The sequence below is a fragment of the Dasypus novemcinctus genome, chromosome 13, assembly GCF_030445035.2.
Source record: "Dasypus novemcinctus isolate mDasNov1 chromosome 13, mDasNov1.1.hap2, whole genome shotgun sequence".
In the NCBI taxonomy this organism is placed as follows: domain Eukaryota; kingdom Metazoa; phylum Chordata; class Mammalia; order Cingulata; family Dasypodidae; genus Dasypus; species Dasypus novemcinctus.
This window is the reverse complement of record NC_080685.1, coordinates 61,334,202-61,349,218: the sequence shown is the minus strand read 5'-3', so window position 1 is coordinate 61,349,218 and position 15,017 is coordinate 61,334,202.

Sequence of the window (15,017 nt, the reverse complement as noted above, 5' to 3'; positions counted from 1 at the left end):
TCGTCCATGGTCACAGACTGGAGCCCTGCATTTCCTGGTTGCTTCTGCCCTATAGGGAAGCATAGTCCACGGAGCACACTGAGGGGACTGATCCCAGCAGAGCTCCCGGGCTGGGCTTTCCACCCCAGTGCGTTCACTCAGGCCCTCTTCATTCCTTTCCAGGAGAGGACAAGAGACTGTGGGGACTGGCCAGCCACGGGGCTGTCTCTTCCCTGCTTAAAAACCTCCACGACCCCCTCTGGTTCCCAAGGGCCACCTGACTAGTACCAGGCTCTCCTGGGAAGCTGGTGAAGAGGCTGATTCTGAGAACCCACCCATGGAGATTCTGGGTCCTTAGGCTGAAGGAAGGCCCGGGAAGCTGTTGTCTAATAAGCTTCCCAGGTGCTTTTGAGGCTTAGTCAATTGGGGGACCCACAGGTCCTCGGCGTAAAGCTCGAACACCCTCATCTGACAGTACGCCCCCAGCCTCCTCCCTTACTACCCCTTCAGCCCCACCATAGTGAATTGCTTCTAGTTCATCTGACTGGCCGCTTTGTCCCTTGTCTCTTTGCCTTTGCTCGGGCTGTCCCTCAGCCTAAGGCACCTGGCTTCACTCAACATATGCACACGTTCCCACCCCCGTTTGGCTGTCTCCTACTAGGCCGTCCACTTTCAGCTTAAACGTCACCTCCTTAGGGAAATCTTTCCCAGCATCCTGCACAGTCCTCTCAACCTGGGCTGGACCTGTGTTAGAGCATTTATCACGCTGAGTTGTAAACATCTGGCACTCGTGTGTCCCGCACTTCAGAGGGGTCTTTGAGAGCAGCACTTGTTCAATCCTTGTCTGTATTGCTGACACAGAACTCTGTGGCCCCACATAAGCAATATTGGCTAAATGTCAAATGATTAAATGAAAGAAAAGTTCTCATCAGGTAAGGATGCCTAAGAGGCGAAGAGGGGGCCATCGCTTGTTAAGAGGATCAAGCGGAAAGCGATGTAGCTCAAGTGATTGAGCTCCTGCCTGCCACACGGGAGGTCCCTGGTTTGGTTCCTCATGCCTCCTGATGCAACAGGCAGGCATGGCAAGCTGACACAACAAGATGATGCAACAAGAGACATGGGGAGGAAAAACATAATGTGAGATACAACAAAGCAAGGAGAGGAGGTGGCTCAAACAATTAGGTACCTCCCTCTCACATCATAGGTTCCAGACTAGTCTCCCAGTGCCTCCTAAAGGAACAAGGAAGATGAACAGACAGAGCAAGTGCAAAACATTGAGGGGTTGGGGAAAAATAAACGAACAAATAAATAAAATCCTAAAATTAAAAAAAAGAGGATCAAGGGCATGTCCAAAGGATTTGGTTTATTCCCTTGGTATGGCCAGTCCTGCCCCAGACCCTGGGAGAGGGTCAGTCACTGGCAGGGCCAGAGACAGCCTCCTGCTTGACCCCACATACACCTGATGCTCAGGCCTCCTTGCCCCAACCCCCCTGCCTCTTCCAAAAAGGGCCATTAATCACAGACTTCAGTAACACCTCAGTTCCTTACATTTCAATTCCAAGTGAGACTGGAAATTTGGAAACAAAATGACTATCCAAAGAAGAAACGGAGATGGGCACTGCGGAGGGGACACCAGAGATACACACAATCAGTCACATGCCCCTTGGGAAAACTGATAACCAGACCACTGGGCACCTCAGACAAGCAGTCTCCTTATTTTCTTGCTATGTTCCAACACACACACACACACACACACACACACACACACACACACACACACAGAGCTCTCCCGTGCCACAGCAGCTCGAATCTCCTAAAATCCAAGGAGAACAGAGTGTGGTTCTTCCAGGATCAGGGAGAGCCTGCACTACTTTCCCAGGCTGGCAGGCAGGAGGCCCACTGGGATGGGACAGGGACCTTTCCTGGAGAAAATGACTCTCGAGTTCACTGCTTTTGAAGCCCACTCCTCATATTGACCCTAACTCTGCCAGGTGCCTGTCGCCATGCCTGAAGCCAAATTGTAGATTTCATTTCATAATCCTAATCATAGGGAAATGACGGGGATTAGGAAAATACGTGACTATTCTCCCTCTTACCCTGCCATGCCTGTCTGCAGGAGGCTGTCATCAGTAGGAGAGGATACCTGGCTTTAACCCGTCAATAATCCTGTCATCTTGCCAAGTAAATATCCTCATCTATAAACTGAGAAAGGATAAAATGAGGAGGATGAATGAAGCCAAAAGTCATATTTGTGAAAGATTTGATCTTGAGGAGAGTCGGAAATTGCTCAGTACTATGTTAATGAGTGACTTGATACATATGGGAGACTATGAAGAAATATATTAACTTAATCCTCACACCAGGAGTGCAGTCAAAAAGTATGATTATCTCAATGGAAGTTAAAAAATTATTTGACCAAATTCAGTACTGTGTTTAGATGTAGAAAGCTTCTTCCTTAACACGATAAAAATAAAATCCAATAGCAATCAGCCAACTTATTACAAAATGGTAAAATTTCAGGGTAGTCCCATCAAAATAAGGAACTGAACAAGACTGTTTTCCATCACCATATTCATTTAACAATGATCTCTATGTTCTAAAATGTATAATTAGGGAAGCGGACTTGGCCCAATGGATAGGGCATCCGTCTACCACTTGGGAGGTCCGCGGTTCAAACTCAGGGTCTCCTTGACCCGTGTGGAGCTGGCCTATGCACAGTGCTGATGCGCGCAAGGAGTGCCCTGCCACACAGGGGTGTCCCCACGTAGGGGAGTCCCACGCGCAAGGAGTGCGCCCTGTAAGGAGAGCTGCCCCAGCAAGATGACTCAACAAAAAGAAACACAGATTCCTGGTGCCAATGATAAGGATAGAAGCAGTCACAGAAGAACACACAGTGAATGGAGACAGCAGACAACTGGGGAGGCGAAGGGGAGAGAAATAAATAAAAATAAATAAATCTTTTTAAAAAATAAATAAAATGTATAATTATTAAAAGGAAAGCATCAATATTGTTATAATTTTTAGATGATATAATTGTTTACCATGAAAATCCCAAGCAAATTATATGTGGCTGGACACAGGATAAATATATATATATATTTATTTAAATGATTATTGTTTTGTTTTGTTTTTTCTCTCCCCTCCCCCCCTACCCCAGTTGTCTGTTCTCTGTGTCCATTTGCTCTGTGTTCTTCTGTGTCCACTTATATTCTTGTCAGCAGCACCAGGAATCTGTGTCTCTTTTTGTTGCATCATCTTGCTGCATCAGCTCTCCATGTGTGTGGTGCCACTCCTGGGCAGGCTGCACTTTCCTTCACGCTGGGCGGCTCTTCTTACGGAGTACACTCCTTGCACGTAGGGCTCCCCTACGCAGGGGACACCCCTGTGTGGCACGGCACTCCTTGTGCGCATCAGCATTGCATGTGGGCCAGCTCATCACATGGGTCAGGAGGCTCTGGGTTTGAACCCTGGACCTATGTGGTAGGTGGATGCTCTATCCATTGAGCCAAATCCACTTCCCTAGTTTTAGCATTTCTGAGTTTCTAAACATTTTCTGTGTCATCTGCTGGCCTTTGTATGTTGTCTGTGGCTTCTACAAATCTCCCCCAGAATTCCCATTTAATTTCCTATGCTGACCCAAGATATACTGAAACCATGGTAGGGAAAGTCATGATTTGGCAGGGATAACTTTCATTTGAAGAATGATTGTTTTGTCCACCTATTCCTGTCTCCTTTTCCCCTTCTTTGTTGGTGGAGCCTGAAAAAGTAAGCGCTGGATCAGCTCAAACATTTCCCCCCTTACCTTTAAGAGCCCAAGGAAACCTCAACTCAAGTAGACTCTCCCCTCCCCATCCTTCTCCTTGCAGGACAATCTCTAAGAAGTCTGGACAGTAATTTGGTTGAGGGTCTATCTTAGGCCTGAATAGGAGCATGATCAAGTGGACAAGGGTAATTTGTGGAAATGCATTTTACTGGTTGAAGAAGCTCTCTAAGGACATTCTTCACCTCGGACTGATGTGCTGGGGTCTCAGGTTTTGGGCCTCCTTCACCACACAGCTCTTTCTTGTGTCCCCCGGGACAGAAGTTAAAATGCTGCCATCTGCTTCTGTCTTCCTGCTGGGCAAGGCAGGTAGCAGCACTTTATATTCTTTAAATCTTGGCCCAACAACTCTCCCAAGTCAGATTTTGCAGTGGGAGGAACTAAGACCTAGTTACAAGCCTGATGAGTGAGACATCCGCGCTCTGAGCCTGGGAACAGGTTTCTATCTCCTGGCAGGGCATGGAGTGCCCCACGTAGGATCACCAGACATTTGCTCTCAGCTGGGTATCCCTTAAGGATTCTTCCCTCTTCAGTCAGAGCCTCCCTGTAATGTCCAAAGGGAAACAAAACTTGTTCTGGGGACAGTCATCTCCAGCAGGAAGGACAACCATTGACTGTGCACCTGCCCCTAACTCCTGTGGAGGGAGCAGGTCTGGCTTTGCCAACTGAATTCCTAACCTGACCAATCAGAGTGGCTCAGTTTTTGGTGGGGAGCAGGGTCTTGTCAGAGTCTCAGAAACTGCTTTGGAGAGAAGGGAAAGACAGCACATTTCGGCGTAATGGAAGGCAGCACCAACCCTTAATTTTTCTCTCTTTTCTGCTTCTCTCCTCTGGGCTAGGCACCCAAGGCTGATTTTGCCAGGGAGCCCAGCACTTGTCCATCTTGCTTTTGGCAGATCCCTGCCTAGTGCGTCAAACAAATAGGGGAGTCAGCATGGAGCACCTGTCCACCCCTCACTTCTGGCTGACGGTGGTGCTGGTCAAGGTCTGAAGAGCTGCTAGGTCCTCTCTTCCTCCTGGAAACAGTGTCCCTGCCACGTGGGGTCAGACACCTGGGAACCCTCGCCGGCACCCGCAGGCCCGACCGTCTCCGGTGACCCAGGCTGTACCACGTTGGGTGAGGAGCTTCAGCCACCAGAAGAACACGTAGGCTTTGAGGGGCGCCCGCCAGGAGGCCCAGTCAGGAGGGCTGGGCCACGCCCTGCTCTCGCGGTGTGAAGCTGCCCTCAGGGCTTTACTGCCTCACACTGGCTCCCCACGTCTAGGATTATCTGGGGCTGTAACTGAAGAAGCCCTCTCTGGCCTCAGACTGCAATGCCACCTTCCTGTGGGGATCCCTGCTTCTCGGCTCCCTCCCGCCTGGGCCTCGGAGGTTTTGCTGAGGACGTGGCTGAGCCTCGAAGCAGCCTCTGAGCTGAGTTCCCTCGGCCTCCACGGTCCATTAGAAACCTTGTTCCTGGGTTAAACTGAGGTATGTGGGGGTTGAGGTATTGAGGGAAAGACTCACATTTGAAAAGTCCAGGATTAGACTCCGGCAACCCAGGTTCAACCCTGGCTGGGCCACGTTTAGTTGAAGGACCAAGTGCCTGTCACTCCACCTCCATGGAGCTCAGGCTCCTCATCTGGAAATGAGGGTACTCGGCTGGACCAGCAGGCCCCAAACTAAGTTCCTTGGAACCCAAGGGGCCTGGGAGGTGTTAGTAGGGCTCCCATGAAAAAGGTAGTTCAGGTCTAGCAAGCTGGGGAGACTTACTGCATCTCACCCTCCTAGCAGGTTATTAGGAGACACAAAGGCATTTTAAAGGCTCAGGGAAGTCCTGAAAAAAAAACAAAAACCAGTTTACCTTTGTTTAACCCTGCTGGCCTTTTTAAAAAGAAATTGACCACAGAAGCCTTTTCTCTCAAAATGGCAATTCACTGTCTAGGGAACTAATTAGGGGACAGCTTGGACCAGAAGGTAAGACAGTTTTTCCTACCATCATAGTTGAGGCTCTCAGCTGAGGCCAATGTAAGATATTTCCAATATTTAAAGAAGTCTAATGGAAATTATACATTTACCCATGAGTAGTGTCTTTGCTTTTGACCGTTATTGTATCAACTAAGTTTGACAACATTGGTTGTCACGGGGATGAGAATTACTATGTAATAAATGTAGTTGGTTTGTTGGACAAAAATGTTTTCAAGTCAGGGTTCATGGAAGTAACAAAAGGATCAGCTGGCAATGAAAAGATAAGGAGCTGCTGATTCAAGAGGTCAGGTTCAAAACTAATTTAAAAGTTCTGTGGTGGAGGGGCAAAGGGATGAATAGTATCTGAAGGAGGTTAGGGTCTCCCAAGAAAAAGCCACCCGGACAAGCCCCTGGAGGACATCTAGGGCTGTGTGTAGAGGCATGTGTTTAATGTGTTAAAGCTGTAATGTATTTAGCTGGAGAAATGGGGAGTGGCCCTTTTCAGAGCATTTTGGGGAAGGGTCTTAGCACCCTGAAGGAGGTTATGCCAAGAAGAACAGAGCTCTCAGAATTCCTAAAAGGCCAGTGGATCAGGGATTAGGCCAAGATGGACTCTACATAACTGTTAGAAAGCCCAGTGCCAATGTCTGAGTGTTTTCAAACAGTTGGAGACTGTTTTTTGTATGTATAAAACCCATTGCCCCCCACATTGGGCCCACAGCACCCTTCTATAAGCATCCATGTCTTAGAAGGTTGTGGTTCATGGTTAGTCACTTTTTCCTTCAAGAAGCTTTTTTTCCCCCTTATTTATTTATTTATTTTTTTAAAGATTTATTTATTTATTTAATTTCCCCCCCTCCCCTGGTTGTCTGTTCTTGGTGTCTATTTGCTGCGTCTTGTTTCTTTGTCCGCTTCTGTTGTCGTCAGCGGCACGGGAAGCGAGGGCGGCGCCATTCCTGGGCAGGCTGCTCTTTCTTTTCACGCTGGGCGGCTTTCCTCACGGGCGCACTCCTTGCGCGTGGGGCTCCCCCACGCGGGGGACACCCTTGCGTGGCACGGCACTCCTTGCGCGCATCAGCGCTGCGCATGGCCAGCTCCACACGGGTCAAGGAGGCCTGGGGTTTGAACCGCGGACCTCCCATATGGTAGACGGACGCCCTAACCACTGGGCCAAAGTCCGTTTCCCGTCCCCCTTATTTTTAATATGTATATATGTTTTTTATATCAATGTTACAAGTCACTTCATTAACACAAGATAATAACTGCAAAAGAATAAATCTGCTTTGGTCCATGGTTATAATTCTTCCTTATTTTTGTTCATTCCTCAATCTTTTTTTGAAAAAAGCAGTTTTACTGAGGTGTATTCACATACCACACAGTCTATCCAAAGTGGAAAATCAATGGCTTTTGTTACAACCACAGTATTGTGCATTCATTGCCACACAAAAAAAATTAGAACACTTTCATTACTCCAAAAAGAAAAACTCCACATGTGGGAAAAAGAGTTTAGATTGTTTTGAACTTCGTATGGCCTCTTCCTTATTGTAGATGTTGCAATTGTTCCTTATTGTAGATGTTGCATTTGTTTTCTATTATTGTAGATGATGTTGCAGTTCTGATAGCAAACAGTTGCTTGATAGTTTCCAATAAATACATGTGGAAACTGGGGTCGAGGATCTCAGTTCCAGAAGCTGTGAGTCCCCTGGTCCCATCTTTAGTTCTTCTCTTGAGTCTCTCTCTCTGTCCTTTATTTCGCAAAGTTCTGTATTGCCTTCTTCCCTTCGAGCCAACCTATTGCTGAGCTGATCACAGCATCCACATCCACACCCTTAGCCATCACCTCTCAATCTCTCTATTCTTCCCGAGCCCTACATAACCACTAATCTATTCCATCTTTATATTTACATTTTATATAAATCCAATCAAACAATAAATAGAACTTCGTATTTTTTTTTCACTTAGTATAGTGTTAGGTTTTTTTGTTTAATTTTTTTTACCTGATATTAACATCTTACTACATTAACATACATATTTGTTCAGTTTCAAAGAAAAACAGTCTTATATAAGCGATATCACCCATATTCATATTTCATGGGAGGTTTTACTATGCTATACAGTTCCATGTCACATTTGTTTAGCTTTCCTTCTAGTAATATACATGACCTTAGTCTTTCCCTTCCAACCACTGTCAGACCCATAAAATAGCACGGCTAGTTACAACCGTTATGTTGGGCTTTCACCTTTTCTATTCATTTCCAAAGATTAACACACATCCTTTTTACCAATTCTGCACAAGTTAACCCTCAGCTTTCCACTCCCTAACCTCATTCTATTTTCTGGTGATCCATATTGTAGTTATTAACTCCGTGAGTTTGCTCGTTATATTTAGTTCATAATAGCACAGTCATATACTATTTGTCCTTTTGTGTCAACATAACATCCTCCAGGTTCATCCATGTTGTCATGTGCTTCATGACTTCATTTCTTCTTACAGCTGCATAATATCCCATCATGTGTATACACCACAATTGTTTATCCATTCATCAGTTGATGGACACCTGGGTTCTTTCCATCTTTTGGCAACTGTGAATAATGCCTCCATGAACATCCTTGTGCAGATGTCTGTCCGTGTCACTGCTCTCAGTTGTTCAGGGAATATACCCAGTAGTGGTATTGCCAGGTCACTTGGCCAGTCTATAATCAACTTCTTTACCAATTGCCAAACATTCCTCCACAGTGGCTGTACCATTCGACATTCCCACCAACAGCGAATAAGTGTTCCTATCTCTCCACATCCTCTCCAACATTTGTAGTTTTCTGGCCTTTTAATAGTGGCCATTCTAATAGGTGTGAAATATCTCATTGTAGCTTTGATTTGCATTTCCCTAATCGCTAGTGATGTTGAACATTTTTTCATGTGTTGTCTGACCATTTGTGTTCTTTGGACAAATGTCTATTCATGTCTTTTCCCCATTTTTAAAGTCAGGTCATTAATTTTTTTATTGAGTTGTATGATTTCTTTATAGGTCATGGATATTAGATCCTTACTGGATATGTGATTTCCAAATATTTTCTCCCATTGAGTCAGCTGCCTTTTCACCTTTTTGACAATGTCCTTTAAGGTACAAAAGTGTTTAATTTTGAGGAAATCTCATTTATCTATTTTTTTTTCTTGTGCTGTTTGTGTTTTGGGTGTCTGGTACAAGAAACCACCAGGTACCACAAGATCTTTAAGATGTTTCCCTACATTTTCTTTTAGTAGTTTCATGGTCCTGGCTTTTATATTTAGGTCTTTGATCCATTTTGAGTTGATTCTTATATTGGGAGTGAGACAGAGGTCCTCTTTCATTTTTTTGGTTGTGGATATCCAGTTCACTTAGCACCATTTGTTAAAGAGATTGTTTTTCCTGTTAACATGGACTTGGTAGGTTTGTCAAAAAACAGTTGATGGGAAGCAGATGCGGTTCAAATGATTGGGTTCCTGCCTACCACATGGGAGGTCAGTGGTTCAGTTCCTGGTTCCTCTTAAAGAAGACAGCAAGCTGGCTTGATGTGCAGGCACAGTAAGCTGACACAAGATGATGCAAAAGACACACAAGAAGAGAAACAGAATGAGAGACACAACAAAGCAGGGAACAGAGATTCCTGGTGACTTCTAAAGAGGATGAGCAGGATGGCAAGCTGGCGTGATGGGCAGGCGTGGTGAGCTGATGTGACAAGATCATGCAACAAGACAAACGAGGAAAAATATAACAAGACACACAACACAGCAGGAAATGAAGGTGGCTTAAGTGATTAGGTGCCTCCCTCACACATTGGAGGTCCCCTGGTTTGGTTTCCAGTGCCTCCTAAAGAAACAAAGAAGATGAACAGACACAGCAAGTGCAAACAACAAGGGGATGGGGACTCAGAGATGTATTCACCAAATGCAATGAATGTCTCATGATGATGGAGAAGAATGTTGCTATGGGTGGATGTTGCTATGGGGGGAGTAGTGGGGTGAGGGGGGTGGGGGGTACATGGGGACCTCATATTTTTTTAATGTAATATTAAAAAAATGAATAAAGACAAAAAAACAACAACAAGGGGATGGGGAAAGATAAATAAATCTTTTAAAACAAAACAAAACCAGTTGACCATAGACCATAGAAGTGGGTTTATTTCTGGATCCTCAGTTCTATTCCACTGATCAATATGTCTGTGTTTATGCCAATACCATGCTGTTTTGACCACTGCAGCTTTGTAATGTGTTTCGATGTTGGGCAGTGAAAGTTCTCCCACATTGCTCTTCTTTTTTAGAATGCTTTTGACTATTTGGGTGCACTTTCCCTGCCATATAAACTTAGTTTTTGTCTTTTCTAGTTCCATGAAGTAGGCTGTTGGAATTTTGATTGGTATTGAATTGAATCTGTAAATCAGTTTGGGTAGAATTGACATCTTCACAATATTTAGTCTTCCAAACCATGGACATGAAATATCTTTCCATTTGTTTAGGTCTTCATTGATTTCTTTTAGCACTGTTTTGTAGTTTTTTCATATTGGTTCTATACTTCTTTGGTTAAATTGATTCCTAGGTAACTGAGTCTTTTTGTTGTTTTGCAAATAGAATTTCCCCCCTAATTTCCTCCTCAGATTGTTCAATATTAGTGTACAGAAATATTACTAATTTTTGCATGTTGATATTATATCCTGTCATTTTGCTGAACTCATTATTTAACTGAAATAGCTTTGTCATTGACATTTCAGAATTTTCTAAATATAGGATTATGTCATTTGCGAACAGTGATATTTTTATTTCCTTTTTTCCTATTTGGATGTCTTTTTTTTTCTTGTCTAATTGCTCTAGCTAGAACTTCTTGTACAATATTGAACAATAGTGAGAGTGGGCAACGTTTTTCTTTGTAAAGATTTATTTTATTTCTCTCCCCTTCCTCGACCCCCCCCCCCATTGTCTGCTTTCTTGTGTTCACTTACTGTGTGTTCTTCTATGTCCACCTGCATTCTTGGTGGCACTGGGAATCTGTGTCTCCCCTTGTTATATCACCTTGCTGTGTCAGCTCTCTGTGTGTGCGGTGCCACTCCTGGACAGGCTGTGCTTTTTTCTGCGTGGGGCAGCTCTCCTTGTGGGGCACACTCCCTGCATGTGGAGCTCCATGTGAGGGACACCCCTGCATGGCATGGCCCTCCCTGCGTGCGGTAGCTCTGTGCATGGGCCAGCTCACCACATGGGCCAGGAGGCCCTGGGTTCAAACCCTGGACCTTTATATGGTAGGTGGATGCTCTATCAGTTGAGCCACATCTGCTTCCCAGCAACCTTTTCTTGATCCTGACCTTAGAGGGAATGCTTTCAACCTTTCCCCACTGAGGACAATGCTGGCTGTGGGTTTTTCATATATGCCCTTTATCATATTGAGGAACATTCCTTCTATTCCTATTTTTGAAGAGTTTTTATCAAGAAAGGATGCTGGGTTTTGTCAAATGCTTTTTCCCCATCCATCAAATGATCATGTGGTTTTTTTCCCTTTGATATGTTAATGTGGTATATTATGTTAATTGATTTTCTTATGTTGACTCACACTTGCATACTAGGAATAAAGCCCACTTGATAGTGTATAAATTCTTTTTTTTTTACAGCACTACTGAGTTACTGCTTATTGAAATCCATTTAATAGATAGCTCATTTGCCTTTTTAAAATTATACTTTATTTTTCAAAAAAGATAATAAGATTACATAAAAAATATAGGGGATTCTCATATGCCCCACTCCCTACCCCTCCCACATTTTCCCACACTAACAATATCCTTCATTTATAGTACAGTTGTTAAACAATTGATTATGCTGTTTGATTTCATTTGCAAGTATTTTGTTGAGAATTTTTGCATCTATGTTCATTAGAGAGACTTGTCTGTATTTTCTTTTCTTATAGTATCTTTTGGTTGTTGTTATCTATGGGTTTTATTTATTTATTTATTTATTTTCTCTATTTTTAAAAATATTACATTAAAAAAATATAAGAGGTCCCCATATACCCCCACACCCCTCACCCCACTCTTCCCATAACAACAACCTCTTTCATCATTGTGGGACATTCATTGCATTTGGCAAATACATTTTGGAGCTCTGCTGCCCCACATGGATAATGGTTTACATTATAGTTTACACTCTCCCCCAGTCCACCCAGTGGGCCATGGTAGGACATACAGTTCCAGCATCTGTCCTTGCAGTACCACCCAGGACTACTCCAAGTCCTAAAAATGCCCCACATCATATCTCTTCTTCCCTCTCCCTACCCTCAGCAGCTCCTGTGGCCACTTTCTCCGCATCAATGATACAATTTCTTCAATTGCTAGAGTCACAATAGTTCTATAGTAGAATGCCGGTAAGTCCACTCTAATCAATATTTTATTTCTCCATCCCATGGACTCTGGGATGGTTATGTCCACTCCACCTCTATGTCGAGAGGGAGCTTAGATTCCACATGGATGATGGATGCAGTTCTCCTGCTTGCAGTTGTAGGCACTCTTGGCTCCCTGGTGTGGTGGTTGACCTTCTTCACCTCCCTGTTAGCCGGCTGGGGTAAGTCCAATAAACCAGAGGGTAGGAGTTGCAAGTCTGTTGAGACTCAGGGCCTGGCTGTCACACAGTCCAGAGATTCAGGTCTCCTGAGTATTAACCAATCCCAGCGACAACCACAGTGTTATGTTTATGACGTTAACTTCATAAAATGTGTTGGGTAATTTTCCCTCCTCTTAAATTTTTTGAAAGAGTTTAAAGAGGATTGGTGTTAATTCTGCTCAAAATGCTTGGTAGAATTCACCTGTGAAGTCATCTGGTCCCAGATGTTTCTTTTGGGAGATTTTTGATGATGGATTCAATCTCTTTAAATATGATTGGTTTGGTAAGTTCTTGTATTTCTTATAGAGTTAATGTAGGTTGTTTTTGTATTTCTAGGAATTTGTCCATTTCATTTAGGTTGTTTAATTTGTTTGCATATGGTTTCTCATAGTATCCTCTTATGATCCTTTTTATTTCTGTGGTGTCAGTCGTAATTTCCCCTCTTTAATTGTGATTTTATTTATTTGTATCTTCTCTCTTTTTTCCCTTTGTTTGTCTAATTAAGGGTTTGTTGATTTTATTGATCTCAAAGAACCAGCTCTTGGTTTTGTTGACTTATTGTTTTTTTGTTCTCAATTTAATTTATTTCTGCCTTAATCTTTATTATTTCTTTCCTTCTGCTTGCTTTGGGAATGGTTTGCTATTCTTTTTCTAGTTTCTCTAACTGTTCAGCTAGATCTTTGATTTTAGCTCTTCTTTTTTTGATATAGGCATTTAGGGCTATAAATTTCCCTTTCAACACGGCTTTCACTGTATCCTACAGGTTTTTTTTATCCCCCCCTCCCCCCATGGCTTTTTGCACACTGTCTGTTCTCTGTGTCCATTCACTGCGTTCTTCTATGTCTTTATTTTATTTCCCCTCCCCAGTTGTGGCTTGCTTGCTGTCTGCTCTCTGTGTCCATTTGCTGTATGCTCTTCTTTGTTTTCATTTGTCTCCCTTTTTTGTTGTCACCTTGCTGAGTCGACTCTCCGTGGTGCTTGCAAGCAGGGCAGCACTCCATAGCGTGCAGGCCAGCCTGCCTTCACAGGGAGGCCTTGGGTCGCAAACCCAGGGCCTCCCATGCGGTAGACGAGAGCTCAACTGATTGAGCCACAGCTGCTTCCCTGTATCCTACAAGTTTTGATAAGTTGTGTTCTCATTTTGATTTGTCTCAATATATTTACTAATTTTACTTGCAATTTCTTCTTTGACTCACTGATTATTTAGGAGTGTATTGTTCAGCCCCCACACATTTGTGAATTTACTCTTTCCTGTCTATTCCTGGTTTCCAATTTCATTCCACTATGATATGAGAAGGTGCTTTATATAATTTCAGTGTTTTTAAACTTATTGAGTCTTGTATTGTGGCCTATCATGTGGTCTATCCTGGAGAAAGATCCATTAACAATTGAGAAGAATGAATAGCCTGCTGATTTGGGGTGCAATGTTGTGAATATGTCTGTTAGGTCTAGCTCATTTATCGTATTGTACAAGTTCTCTGTTTCCTTGTTGATCCTCTGTCTGGTTGTTCTATCTAATGATGTGATTGGGTGTTGAAGTCTTCAACTATTGTTGTAGAGATGTCTATTTCTCCTTTCAGTTCTTCAGAGTTTGCCTCGTGTATTTTGGGGCACCCTGTCTAGGTGCATAGATATTTATGACTTAATTCTTCCTGGTAGATTGTCCCTTTTACTAGTATATAATGACTTTCTGTATCTCTTATAACTTTTTTGCATTTAAAGCCTTTTTTGTCCAATATTAGTATAGCTATCCCTGAATTAGCCTTAGGTTAATTCTCTCTCCCCTTTCCTGGGGAGGTGGATCCCAGCAGCCCCTTTCTGTCTGTAGACCCTGGCTTGAGGCCTGAGAATTCAAAGGTCTCTGCTAGTAGGGTGGGGAGGGACGCTGGCAGCTGCAGCTGCAGCTTATTCTACTCCCAATCTTAAACTGAGGTTCTTTTCCTGTGCCCCTCTCTCTTCTGGCTGGTGTCCAGCCCTCCCCCAGTGTCCTAAATCCTAGAACTTTTTGTTTTCCCAGGCCATTTCTGCTTGTCCTCTAGCAATTTTTCTGGGAGAGAAGACAGTGCCTTGTCTTTCACCATCTTCCTGAAAGAGACTGTCCGGCTGCTTTTCAGTCCACATACACAGCAAGCAGCCCCTCCAGCCTGCTCATCCTGACCTGCCCATTTTGACAGCAGCCCTTGGAGCTGGGCAGGGCCAGGAGACCCCCTTTCCCCTGGCAGAGCAGTGGTGTACAGTACGGTTGGTAGATCCCTACGATCCACCAAAAAGGTAATTTTTGCTTTTACTAATTCTTCATTATGGACAATTTAAGACCAAAAAACCACAAAAATCACGTCTCTTGCTAATATTGACTCTTTTCCAGGCTTCAAGATATTTTATTAAAAGACCCCTTGGGAAGGCAATGAAAAGGAAGGAGACCAAAAAGATTGAAGGGAACTTGTCCTACCACATCCTTTGCAACTAAGAGCTGAGGCCTTTTCTGTGAAAATTTAGAGGAAAAAAACAAGACGAGAACATGGTTTTCAATGGATCCCATCTGCCCCTCGGATCTATGCTTGGCTGGTGGCTTCAGCTAATAACCTCAAGAATATTGAATCTCCAGGGTATTTTTCTCTATTGATAAGTAAGTGTTTAGTATGTTTTAAAAAATT